Consider the following 14,490-nt stretch of genomic DNA (forward strand, 5'->3'; position numbering starts at 1 on the left):
GGTCCTCCCTGTTGTCTTATTCATTATTAACACCTGGATTCATTTTAAGATTCTGCTTATAAGGAACCCAACAGAAGGTCTGACACACTAGGAAAGAGATGCCATCAGCATGGTGGTTGAACAGGCATCGTGCATGTGTGAGTGATATGTTATCATCTCAGCCCCAGGAGAGATCACATCTTTTATAGTCTCGGGTATCCCTTCTACCAGGAGATGTCAGGCAGTTAGAAGCCGTGTTCAATTTAAGCATGCCTAGCCATGGCCAACCCCCAAACCTGTGGAGTGAAGTACCATCACCTGAGGGAGGGAGGGAGGGAGAGAAGGAGGGAGGAAGAGAGGAGGGAAAGGGGAAACACAAACATGAAAAAAGTGAATAATCAAGGATGTCTATAGTGGAGGATCCTGAATAAAAGTTTCTGTACCTCCCCTGCCTTGCCTAGGACTTTCTCTCCCAGCTAAAGGCTCAGCCATCTCCCTGACAGCCACAGGGGACAGATCTCCCCTCTATACAGTTTCACATACACAGGCCATATTTCCTCAGTATCGAGCGTTAACAGAAATGTCCTAAATTATTTCAGAGCAAAGATGCAGACAGGGCCTGGACGTTGCTCTCCTCATTCTCCAGCAGATATGACAGATGACTCACTTGCACAGGGGCCATCTGGAGACTGTAGGATGCTCCAGACCTCTCTAATCCTTGCTCCACGAGAGGGGCCAGAAGTGAGCTCTCTGCTCCTCTAAGGCTTTAAGCTACTATTTTTACATATGAAATAAAACTAAAGGTAAAGAAAATTATAACTATCTTCTTTTGTTCCCTGTCTTTCCCTGCTTCACTCTGCTAAAAAACAACATACTGTGAGAACACGGAAGTCTCCCAGTAGTAGATGTCATGTTTCTATTGCTGCCCTTGTTTTCTAAAAGGGTGGGCAGTAGGGAATGAGGAGGACAGGGAACCTGTGGTATTTTGACCCTGATTTGCTGAGTTTCTACATGTTTTGAAGGTTTTTTTAGTGCATGCCTTCCAAAAATCAGCTCTTTGAAGCTGGGTCCATATTATTAGTGGATACTTTAGGTATGTTTTAAAACTGACCGCTCTCTGGACCTCCTTTGCTCAAGCTTTGGAAAGAGAAGAAAAGCAATGAAGATGCAGGTGTGTCTTGCTGGAGGAATCATTTCTGTTAGTCCAGAGAAGGACAACAGCTTCTAGCAGGGGCTGCTGGCTTCTCTGAACAGCAGGCATGTCTCCTGAACAACACAGGTTAAATGTTTTTCTTCCTACCAAGAAAGAAACATCGTGAACTTCATCGTGAACTTAACGTGAACTTCACTGACTTGCATTGCTGTGCCGAGGTGTAAGAACCAAAACAGTTCTTGGGGTCTCAGCATCCTCTTAATGTACTCATGAGTCACCCAGTGCTTGCCAAGGCTTTATGGACTGGCAGTTCTCCTTCTTAGTGCGCTCGTGGATTGAGTGAGTGTTGGCGAACTCCCTTGGCAGAGCAGGCTCTGGCACATCAGACATGACAAATTCTCTGGGACCGTACATTAAATAGCATGAGCCTTGCGGTCAGTGGCCCAGAGGATGGTGAGAAGTCCCAGGACAGGGGCCATCCCACCCCGGGGATCTCCAATGGGTATACAGGAGTGAAGGCCTGTCAGAGGACTTGATCCCCCTGGATCAGAGCTGCTGAGCTCTGGCTGTATGTGCTTTTAGTGCCCTCAGCTCCTACGTCTCTTCAGGTTTTCTTCATTCTCCCACACTATCACCTGGGCAATAAGTGCCTAAAATACACAGACAAATTCTTTGTCTCTGGGTTCACGTGTCCCACCCACTCAGGGCACTCTGCAGAGCTGGCAGAGCTGTCTCGATGCTGAAATCAAGAGGATGGCAGGGACTGTAGGAGAGGGAAGATGTTGCTGGTGCTTGGGGAACCAGCATGAACACAGACTGACTTGGCTTTACACCACCTTCACAAACGTAACAGGGGGACACAGGGGCTTCTCAGTAATGTTCAGCATGGCTCCCACTCCTACTGTCCTTTCCCTTTCTTCTTCATGCCTTCTAAACTATTTTACTTAACCTCTTTTTGTGAGGCCTTTCCCAACCCCCATTGTAATTGTGGCATCCTTTTGGCTAACTGTGCTCTTTTCTTTTATACAGCCCTTTTCTCTCGATTTTCTTATTTTCCTTTCTGTTCCACTGTGTGTTCTCAAATTATTTATTTCCTGTTTCTCCTTTTCCTCTGTCTTCAGCAGAGATTTCTTCTCCTTTCTTCAATTCTTCTAAGCCCATGGGGAGAGGAGCTGGAATCCTTCTTCCAGTGCATCAGTCCTTTTTTTCCTGAGTCCTGATCTAGTGAAACCTCTGAAAAACTGATGATGGCAACCTTAGCAGTACAGGTACCCAGTGATGAGTTTTACTGACAGTGTCATGGACCTGTGGGAAGAAAATAGCCCAACCTTAGTGTACCAGACCAAGCCTGCAAGATGTGTAGTGGTTGGATCCATCCCCCCTTCTTTTTTTAAGTAAAAAGCAGCTCTTTACTAGGTTTGCCTTGTTATCAGTTGATGAGATTAATCCAGAACCCACCTCTTGCCCCCAGCCCTGCGGGAATCCAGGTTGCCTGCAATGTCAAGCAAGTCTAATAAATAATTTGGATGGAGTCAGTGCATTTAGTCAAACAAATAACTTCATTTAAAGGGCAGAATGGATTTTGTCAAAAGCCTTTTTTCATTATGTCAAAACGAAGAAAAAATTGTGCAGCCCTTTCATTCTGTCACCACAAAGGCATTTGTTCAAGCTTCTGGCTTTGCTTGACGTAAAAAATGTAGTTGTCAAGCCCCACACAGTGAATTGCTCTTCCTCACCGTTAGCATGAGCACACAACCCCTCACTTCTGCACAGGGATGAAGGGGCATGAGTCTTGCCACTGCAGAGAAACACTGCTTGAATGGGGCTCTGGTGTGGAGAACAAACAGCAGATGGTCCATGGGGAAGAGGAAGCAGCATACCCAGGCTGACTGTATCTACTGCTGAGGAAGACTCATTCCAGTCCTCCCGGGCTTGTGCGTGTCCCTTCCCTGTGCCCCAGGTCACCTCCACCAGCATCCTGAGACATGTTCTGCAGCAGGATGCAACACAGGGTGACTTGGTAGCGTGCAATAGTGAGTTCCCTCTGGGGTTTTTTTGTTCAATGTTTGGCATAAACTCTCCCTAAGGTGAATAATGTTCTTTCTCTGCACTGCTCCCGAAGCCATGTGCCCCTGCAGAATGTGAAAGGCAATGTTCCTCAGTGCTGAGTTGGAGTGGTCAGAAGCAGCTGGAGCGCCAGGCTCACAGAAATCGCGCGGATGAATTGTCCTTCTCTGGTGGCTACGGTGCAGCCTGTACAGTGACAAGAAATTAAAACAGACCATGACTGCACTGAGCAAAGCCATCCCTCCTGTACACTCAGCGTATTGCATTCAGTCAGCATCGCTGCCTCGTGGCCCGTGGGGGGATCTATATGCCACCTCCAATGGCCAGCACAGCTCCAGGAGCACGCTTCGAGGCAGGGCAGACCCTGCTGCTGGTTTTCGTGGTGAGTGGAAAGCAGTGCACTCTCTGAGTGCCCAAGGGAAATTCAGACATCCCCTACCATTTTGTAAAACCCCTCTCCTCTTTGCTAAATTAAGCATGTGCACATCAAACATACATGTGAGCAAAAACTGGAAAATGGGAAATATGGGTATTTTTGGCATGTCTTTCATTATATTTAGTAAAAGTAATGAAAAAGAAGACTAGAACCTATGGGCAAGATGGTGGGCACTAAAAGTCCTTTTATTTACAGTCAAAGATGAGACAAAGAGAGGGTTCAACAAGCTGATAGAGCAGAGTCATGGGCTACATCTTCTGTGTATCTTCTCAGACTATGTGAAACCACCCACTTGCACCCTCTTGGAGTGATGTGAGTTGCAGTTTACCACATAAGTCTTCATATTCAGTGCAGTCCATAGCCAAACTTCCAAGCTGCCATTCAAAGCCAGCAGCCCCCGCAAGGTCTCCCAGGGCCACGATGACAGTTTAGCTGTAGTAGGACCCACAGCTGCCCAGCTAAGCACAGTGAGTCACAGGAATGGGGCAGGCACTGTGCAGTTCCTTTCAACAAAGAACGGTGCATCCAGAGGTTCGTCACATCCACAAGTACCTGTAAAACTTGCCTACCTGAATGCAATAAATTCCTCCGACATAAAAGATGCTCCACATATGGCAATAGCCTAATCAGGCAGCTGACTCATAACTGTTGGAGAAAAGAGAGAAGACATCAATACAGCATGCTATTTTTATTTTTTGAGTGGTGCTCTGTTGCCATAGGGGACATGAAGAGCTCCGGGAGACATGTCCCTGTATTGGATCAGCACAAGCTCATGCTACCGTGTTCTTCCACCTCACCTGAAGGAGCTCCACCACCTCCAACCTCCTCCACCCTCTCACTTCCCACACCACAGAGAAGTCTCAGACAGCTGGCCCTTTCCTCCTAGCACAAGCTCATGACTCTCAATCCTTTCTCGGGCACCACGGCTCTTGCACACCAGCCTGCATGGGGCTGCCACAAGGTGGGTCGGTGCTGAGCCCTCCGTGCTGCAGGTGGTTGGAGTGGTGGCAGTGCAGAGGGGGGACCACAGTGACTCCTGCACACCCACCCCCTCCCCAAACTCCACAGGGCTCCTGCCTCCATGGACAGAGGGACAGGGACTGCCCCCCCGGGCTGGGAACGGGGCATTTCACATCCCTGCTGGAGACCTTGGGGTGGGAGGCACACAGAGCCCCACATCCATGCTGAGATACATCTAAAGACAACTACCAGGAGAATGGCAAAGCAGCCTTTCATTCAGATGTAGCAAAAGAATAATGAGTTCATTAGATACCAATTGATTGATAAAGAGGGATTTATTGAAAGGTCTAATGTGTGTAGCCAAAATTAGTTTGCCATGTAATTAACTAAAAATGACTTAAGCAATGCATTCTTAATTATTATCTTAGTACAGCCAACTTGTAAGAAATTTCAAGCATTTAATTGGCATTTGATAGAATAGCTATAGCAAGCTAATTAGGTACCAAATTATGGAATGCGCTAATTGATATTTAATAAGTATGTCAATTGGTATCTAACTAGCCAATATGTTATAGCTATCTTGGAATATGTCAATTAAGTGCCTAAAGATCTCTTTCAAGTAGATTATAAATGTAATCTATTAAGGATGTAATTTGCAACATTTTTTGATTATGGATTGTAACTTATTTGCTTCCTGAATATGTTATTGCTATTCACAGACTCATTCATACGATATAACGTACATAATTTTGCCTACATGAGCAACTTTGACAACTGATCTTTTCCTGGGCTATACTCCTCTCTCAGTTATGCTGGTGTAAAGATTTACATTCCCTTCACAGGACCCAGAGGGGGAAGTCTGAAATATATACCAGCGCAACGGCCACAGTCAAACTTGACGGAGCTTAAATTGCTTTAGGTGCAATTGGTGTCTAACCATTTTGGTTTCTGTCGAGGGGCAGTGAGTTGGAGAGAGGCCAAGATGACTGGCACAACCAGCCCTCCTGGAGGGTGGTGGCACTGGCTCAGCCCTGAGCCCTTTGACGTGTGGTCTTGTTCATCATCAGGAAAAATCAGAGGGATGCTATTAAAGTCAGTGACATTGCACAGGTCTGAACCAGGCGAGAGTTTTTCTCTGCAAGTTTGTTTCCTCAAAGATCGTAAAAATTGCTGCTCTCAAGACAGGAACAAGAGGGGGTAGTGCATGAGAAGTAGCTTAACTTAAAGGGTAAGATGTCCTCAGTGCCTCTCAGGAGGCAGGCATTACATCTCGGGATGTCAGGCTAGCTCGCTTAGCTCCTAACAGGATTTACCTGTTACTTGAACACTCCAGTCAGCCTGAATCCTCAGGGAATTTCACTAAAGAGTTAATTTAAAGCACAGTGGTGACCATGGTTATTTTCTTTTGATTTCTTTGATACAAGTTGCTATTTACGCTATGCCTTCTGAGGTCTTTTCCCTAAAGCAATCCACACATCTCTTTGTATCATGTGTAAGTATAAGGTTCGTATTATGAGAGGTGCAGCACATAACATTAGTGTTGTAGCGATCTGAGCACTTTATCTTCATGAGTAAAGTACCCAGCTGCTCTTGAATTCAACTGAAAAAAATATGCTGCCACTCGTAACAGCAATACATTTTCAGTTACTAATAACAACTGTTGTCATGGAAACAGCCGGTCCAGCATGAATGTAAGGATTTACTTTCAGGTCAGTGCTGTATTAGTCAGCAGCCTTTCAAAACCTCATCTCCCCGGCACAGAAGTCTCCTGTCCAATTTACTCTCTACAGCACTTTTTCTCCATTGTGAATTACTCAAAATTAATTACATTTTATGACAATTGTGTGTAGCTTCTTTTCAACTCTACTCTTTGTATAATTATTTGGAAATGTTTTACAGAGTCCAAAAGAAAATTTCGTAACTATATCCAGGTTTGGGAGTTCTTTTTTTCACAGGAACAGTAACAATAGTAATAGGCTGAATTATCGTTATGATCATTAATAATAATAGAGCATTTGGTGTAGAGATGGGCAAGCACTTGGGATGTGTCTGGGCTCCCTACCCCTTTTGGGGTCTGCGAATTGGCTGGTGAAGGGGCAGTGCAGGGGGCTGCAGTCCCTGCTGTGTCCACGCGCAGACCCAGCACAGCTGGGGAAGGGTGTGCGGGCGTCCAGCGCTGCTTCCCCTGCTGTAAGGCTCATTTTGAGCCCCTGTGGTGGACGTGGGTAAAAGGAGTTTGCTCCATCCCAGCCCTGTGGGCTCATTCCTGCAATTTCCATTGATCCCATGGACAATCAACTGGAAGAAGTCAATGTCCTTCAGCTCCCAGCTGACCCCATCACAGCCACAAAAGGCTCCTTCCCCACTGGGAAAGCAATGCCAATGGAGACAGGCTGTGGAGCCCACGTCTGGGTTTTTCACCAAGGAAACCTTCAGGCTGGAGCCACAAAAGTCCTTCCCCACTGGGAAAGCAATGCCAATGGAGACAGGCTGTGGAGCCCACGTCTGGGTTTTTCACCAAGGAAACCTTCAGGCTGGAGTTAGGCTCCTGGAAGGCACTTTGGGACCATTTCTTCTGGCTTTCAGAAGTGTCAAACACCCAGAGCTCCTGTTGATGTCAGCGGGAGCAAGAAGGGTTTCAGCCCTTTTTACAGCCTGATTTAATTCTTCATTAAATGCTCTGCCTCTCCCACCAGAGAGAAGCAGTCCCATTCAAAGTGTGGGCACACCAAGCCTGTGAGCCCCCTGCTCCTTCTCACGTACCTCTCAAAGCTCCCTCCTACACAGACATATCCCTGCTGTTTCCTGAGAGGCAGAACAAAAATTTGCATCTAATTTCTACCATTCTGAGACAAAACTTGCTGGAAAATATCCCCAGACATGAGTGCAGAACAAAGGGGCTGATTTTACTCCCATACATCACCTGTGACTGTGGTCCCGATTTCTCATGCAGTGAGGAGCAGGGTTTGGTCCTTCTTCCTTCCCAATCCTGCTCCATCCAGTTTCCTTTCTTGTAGATCTGCTCCTATCCCCATCCCTGTGCGTTTCCCTTCTTTTTGGTACGTCTGTTTTTCTCCACAATCAATCCATTTTTTCCTCTCTTTTAAATACCATAACCCCAAAATCAAATGAAACCACTGTATCCTTTATTCCAGGGATGGACAGACAGCCCTGACTGGAGGGTGAAGCCCTTGCCTTGCTGTGGGGATAACTACATGGACATGGTAAAAATTAGCAAGGGGCTGGTAGTTCAGGGAGGTTTTCTGACAAAAGAGGCAGAATACACTTTTGGGAGGGAATGACTGATTTCAGGGGAGTTACAGATTTCAGTGTCTCTTGGTGCTTTTGGGCTTTTTGGGTGCTTGCCTTGGTGGGGTGCCCTATGCTGGGGACATGTCCCTGTCTTGGAGCCTCGCTGGAGAGCAAGTCCCAGCTCTGCATGGGAGAAGGGAAGGAATAAAGATGAAAGATATCAAAAGCCTCAGTCAGAGCATTGCTGATCTGGAGTCAAACTTCTCCAAAGACACAGCTGGAGTGGAGGGCAGGATTTTGAGCCAAAAGCTGCAAAGGGAGGAAAGGCTTTAACTTTCAGGGTCAAGATGCTGCCGACAGAGAGGGGACAAAAAGGACTGAAGGGAGCTGATCTCTGAGCAACGGGGGTTTGCTGTACAACCTGTGTACCTCCACCTTGTGGAGGTCTGTCTCCAGGCCTGCCTCCTTCACACCTAACCCAGCAAGGTTGAACAGTGGAGACAGATTGCTTAACCTTGAATACTATGTAAAAAATCAATACCGATAATGATAACGGAAAGGGAAGGAGCCTGGCAAAGATTGCTGAAGAAATGTTTGATTTCTCATTTCACTCGAAGTCCTGCTCACTCAGGAGGAACGCATGGTCTCACCGTTTGCCTATTAACCCGACCCTTATTGATTTATTCATGGGTGTTTCAAGGGGTTGAGGGTTGCTGGAGGTACTGCTCTTAGATCCCAGGCCATAGCTAGTGCATTGTCCATACAAAATCAGGCTGCGCACTAGGTGGATTAGAGTAGCTATGTCAGATTTGTTTTGATATTGTTCATATTACCTGAACCACAGAAAGGCATTCTGGTTCAAGGGGCCCCCTCTGCTCTCAGCAGTCATCCCTTTCATGCAGGAAACCCACCTCTGAACGAATCACCCCATCCCAAGGCACTGTGGGTGGCTGGAGTTGCCCAGAGAAGACTTTAATAGGGATATTGCAAGCTTGCATGCAAAGTTTGTACCCAAAGCTGAGGTGCACGCCACATCCAGGAGGTCTCTGCCACCCTGCCCAGAGCTGTCACAGCCCTCAGCCTACCCAGAGCTCTACCTACTGCTCCCCAAAGGTTTCTTCCTTCTCTGCATGGGCAGGCCAGCCTCTTCCTCTTGCTTCCAGATAAAAATAAATACATGTGGGGCAAAAATGAATAAAGGTATAAACTCGCAAACTGTAACATTTCCTTCTCTGGGTCATTAGTGAGAATATTTAGGAGATGCTGCAGTGACTGCGTTCTGAGGGTCTCTCTACCCCCATGTGTTAAGAGGATCTGAGCTGGATCAGCACTTGCTCGGGAGATGCTCAGGCACACCCACATGATGGTGAAGGGCTTAGACCTGTAGTTCTTCACCCTCAGATGGCAGCCTGGGCAGGGATTAAGGTGCCAACCCAAACTTTGGGGTCTTTGTGCTCATAGTGGGTTCTGCCAAGGGGGACCTTGTGTCCTGGCTCAGCTCTCGCTCCAGTAACCACACTCAGCCTCCTCCATGCCCTTCCTTGTGTAAGCCATCAGAAAACCAGCCAACTTAAACTTCTGCAGGCATTGGACCACCCTGCAGCTGTGATTTTGTTGATGTTTGACACAGCTGCCAACGAAGGCTTAAAAATGCTTTGGGAACCTTTGGGAAAAAGGGCATGGGAAATAATGGACATGATCCCATGCTGGGACTACAGAGGCCAGATCCAAAAGGCCATCAAGATCAAGGCAAAGGCTTTGACATCCCAATGCTCTGGATGAGATCCCCACAGTGCTGCACTACCTTGTGAACTGAAGACAGCCATGTGCTCATGTGTCTAGTGGTGCTCACAGACAGCAGGGCAGGTCCCTGGCTGGTCTCACCCACTCCACAGGATGACCTCCCATGACTGCTGCCTGTTTGGGACCCCCATCATATCACGGGTTAAGTGAAACACTTTCAGCCTCCTGAAACTTACTGCAGCTTTGAAACCTCTTTGCCAGGCCATTGAGCCATGGATGGCGGCTGGTCCCAGGAGCTATTCAATAAATTCAATTCGGAGACTTAGAAATCCCTGCTTATGCTTGTATTATTTATTGTTTACTCAGTAGTACTCAGGCCTTTATCAACCATACATGAAGTAATCCGATATAAAACATTCGTAACTGAAGCCTCAAAAAGACCTCTTCTAGAATTATGTAAGATACATCTCATGCCATCCAAAATCTTTTCACAGACTAGTCAAAAGCAGAAGGAAAAACTAGCCTAGAAAATACAACCACCATGCCTCCATCTCAGCCAGAAGACCTGTATCTTGCAAGCTAAGCATATTAAGAACCTAAAAACGTAATAAGAACATGACATGTGTCCTGAGAGCCATCCCAAAAGGGCTGAGATACCTGAATGCCCAGACCGGCTCGGCCAGACCTGCCTGTGCTGTGACTTTACTGCTGAGATATCCCTTGTACTGGAGAAGATACAGATTTTATTCATAGCTCACTACTTTCTACCTTTTTATTATTCTGTTATATGCTCTGAAAAGCTTGAAAAAAGTGTCCTGGACAGGGTGCAGATAAAGTTTTGTTCTTACCAATATATGGTGCATTGAAAAACAAGACGACAACAAATCAAGAGCTAAAAGAAGCCTGGCTCTTATATAATGTACAGCGTGTGCTGAAATAAATGAGTCTTCAAAATGATAATGTCCTTATCCCCCAGGCCTGCTCTGCCGTGAAGATGGACTTCTGGAGCAGGAGTTACATTTGCAGCTTGTTACGTATGCTGGAGTTTTTCCCTTCTCCTTTTTTGAATTTGTTTGCAGACTGTAATGGAACCTTTTCTGGTTCTTCCTCATAGCCTCTGAATTGTTTTATAGGAGTGAAATGGAGGGTTTTGATATATTGGATATATTTAATATTTAAATGCTGAGAATTTTCAGGACAGAGCAGAGACTGCCTCTTGCGATAAGAGACATTATTATTGTTGTGAAGAATTCCTTTAAGATTCCATCTTAATCATTCTGCTATTGAAAGGGAAGAATAAAGTAATAAATGGTTTGAATAGACTTGATTAAAAAGAATAATTATATTCTTTGGGTGGGTTAAATATATAAACTCTTTGTGGTTTTGCATTCTTCTAGCATTTGCCTGTTAGAGCAAGCTTTTCTTTTCAATATGCGCATGCCTCGCATGTGGGAAGGAGAGCGGCCTCTTGGCAATGAGGTTTGGGTCCTCAGTGGCCTCCGTCATGCTCTGCTCGGGGCAGAGGGAGGGCTTGTGGCTAACGGCAGCCCCCCCCCCGAAACCCAGCCATGGCGAAAATATTTTCCTGCCTTGCTTTGGGCCCAGATTTTTACCAGAAGTCTGCTCTGACCTCTGGGAGATGCATCACCTCTTTTGGGATCTTCTCTCTTTCACCACCTCTTTGGGGCAACCACAGTGGGTCCAGATGCCCACAGTGAGTTGTGCTGCAAGGAGGAAAGACCCACAGTGCTCCCATCTCCCTTGGGGGAAGCACCCCCAGGAACTGGGGCAAAAAGTGCAGGTTTCCCATCGGCAAGGACTCCCTTGCCAATGTCGGCAAGCTGTAGAGGCTGCTAACAGCCAGCTGAGCATCCCTCGAGATGCTCACCTGTGCACCCTCTGCCACGGGTAAGCTGTGCAGCCTTAACCTTGCCACTGGAAGGGACTGGGGAAAGGTGTTTCCTTTCTGCCGGGAATCCTGAGATTGCAACTTTTTATTGTGCCCTGAGTTAGGAGGAAATTCAGGCTAATTTGCAAAATAAGGTATTCCAAGGTGTTTCTTCCTGGTGCCCTGGAAGTTATGTAGGACAATGCTTCAGGTAAAACATTCTCACCTAACTGCAGTGATGTGTGCACCTTACTGAAGCGTATACCATTTTGCCTAGCATAGCTTCCTTCTCTACCTTAATTCCCTATTGATAGCTTTCCAAAGATGCATGCACGATGGCGAAAAATCCAGATTTTGTTGAATCACCATGTCCTGAAGGAAGCTGCTCTTCTGGAATTCATCCTCACCGCAAAAAGTCTCCTTTTAATCCTTGCAGTGCTGGGTCTCCCAGGTCTGTCCTTCTCTGCTTTGGTGCTTGAAAACTTTTGCTAGCGAAGAATTTACTTCCAACCTACATTTCACTTTCTGGTCACGTCAGAGAGTGACTGCCTATCTCCCCCTTCCCCTGCAGATCTGATCGTAGATGCTATACTACTAAGGCTTCATTATTTTTACAAAAATCTACTCCAGTACAGTATGAAGTGTTATAAATAATTAAAGAAACACTAGAGTTGTCAAAATAAATGAACAAAGTACACTTTGAGACGCATGCTCTTGGCTTATTTGGGGTTAGTTCAGTTGGCAGCTGAATCTCAGAATTCAGTCCATGGAAATACCCACCAGAAATGCAACCAGTGAGGTTCAGCCATCTACCAACAAGGAACCTTCGTCTTTCCCCCAGAGCCATCTAGGAACAGGGCTGGACATCAAATAACGTGTATAAAACACCAAGTGCCAGTGTCCTCTTCGCCTTTCCAGGGAAAGCAAGGACCCAAAATGCATCCAATCATGCATCCAGAAGTTAGCAAGACCTCTTGTATGGTCTGCTTTGTGTGATGCTAATGTTCCAAGTGAATGCCTCATTGCTCTGCACAATAAACCTTCTTCTCTTCATTCAACACTCTTTTCCAGAAGGTCTTCTTTGTCTCCATGACGACAAATAAATTGCTTCTTGTTCACTGAAATCTGCTAAAAAGCTCGTTATTAAGCTAATGTGCCCAGGGTGACAACACAGAAGAGGAAGACAGTCCTGTGTCAGTAAAGGATGCTTTCTTCTTAGTTTCCCATGTGGACACCACTTCTCTGGGGTCTCTCAGTATGACTGCTCTGGGCATTGCTCTCATTTGCTTTCAGAGATGCTTCAAAAAATTAAAGACATTTCAGAGAGAGGAGGAAAAACTCTTGAGTGTGAGCCAAAGACACTGATAACTGTCTGCTCACCCTTTCCATCTGTCTCTCTGTCTACTCCTGTACTCTTTCCAAGCACACTTAAACTTCCATACCGGGTTTCGTACTGGTCTCCAGCACATGGAAATCTGGACAGTGCCCCAAGTGCTGGCGCCAGTGCCACTGTTCTACTCACCATCACCTCCAGCTTCCCCACAGCCTCCCCATATTGTGCTCCAAAGGGAAAATGCCAACATGGGAAGAAGACATAAAATGAAGTGCATGTTGGGGAGCTGTCTGTCGTCCTGGCAGACTGCTCATTGGGGTGAGGCTCTGAGCAAGCTGTGGTGCAGGTTTCTGAGGTCCCTTGGAGAAGGGACCTGAGAGCCACAGTGCAGTTCGACGTGGTATGGGTGAACCTCATGAAAATCCCCAGGAGATGATGGTGTCTTCTCATGGGTTGCCAACACCATTTAGCATTTCAGGGTTAGCTTGTTCCTTTACCAACCACAGTATTTTTTACCGGCTTTCTTGCTCTCCCCACAATCCAAAGTGCTAAAAGGTCCCGTGAGAGTAAATGGTGAGAGCTTTCATGTGGTTACTGTCACTAGGGAAACCACTTCCTTGTGATTCACATGTTCTGTGAGTCTCTCTTCATTTCTCTCTGCATTCAGAAAGGTAATATTGTGCTGGTACGTGTCGGGGGGATGGGGCAGGGAACAGGCAGAGGCAGCAGGAAAATGTATTAGCATGCAATTGATTGCAGAGGTTTGGAAAAAACCTGAGCATCGTGCCAGGGTGAGGTAGAGCTAATCACTAGGAAAGGGTAAGTATTCAAAACTAGCAAAAAAATTAAACTGACTGTGTGGGACTCGATGCGACAGTTCCACAAAAAAAAAAAAAAAAAGGCCTTTTCTCCCCTTCTGGTATTACTTTCCTTTTCCTTTCAACCTGATCACAAGCGTTTGAACCCAAAATGAGCAAAATTAAAACAGGCAGACAAATCGCCACCATTTCTCCTCTCTTCGTAAGATCAGCCTGGTGGGAAGTGTCCTCTGCCCGCCCAGGTAGGTGGGTCAGGAAGGGACGGTTTGCCAGCAGGTCACCGAGGTGCAGAGGCACAGCGCTGTGGCTTGTGGCAGCGCAGCAGTACAACTGGAGCTGATGCTATCAGCTGGAATGAGAAAGTAACAGCTGGCATATTGGAGGGGTAGCAGAAACTCAAGATTTGGAGAATACCCCAAAACGCACAGGTATTTGAAGATCAGAGCCCAGGAACCGGTTTCCTCAGGAGAAAGCCCCTGGTTCTGCCATGTATCTCAGCCTCCAGGCTGTGGCCAGCATAAAGAGCTGCAGAAAGTGATGCTTTCTTCAAGCAGAAGCAAACATATTTATTCTTGCTTACAGAAAAAAATTACTATCCTTTGCTTTAAGAGCAAATTTTTCTTGGAGATTATTTTTGATCTAAAACCAGTTACACATTTATATTAGTTTTTGCCAAACATGTCCTCTTTCAGAGGAAAATCTTGATTTAGGGGAAGTAAAAGAATAAAACAGCTGAAAACAGAGAGGCTGCAGTCAGCTCTCAGCTCAGTCAATCTCACAGTGTGCACCTAGCACAAGGGAAGCCACCAGGTCTTTTAAAGGGTTCCTATGTAGAGCCTTGAGATGGGGACGTCCGTCCTG

This window comes from Aptenodytes forsteri, unplaced genomic scaffold (assembly GCF_000699145.1).
Source record: "Aptenodytes forsteri isolate BGI_AS27 unplaced genomic scaffold, ASM69914v1 Scaffold215, whole genome shotgun sequence".
In the NCBI taxonomy this organism is placed as follows: Eukaryota; Metazoa; Chordata; class Aves; order Sphenisciformes; family Spheniscidae; genus Aptenodytes; species Aptenodytes forsteri.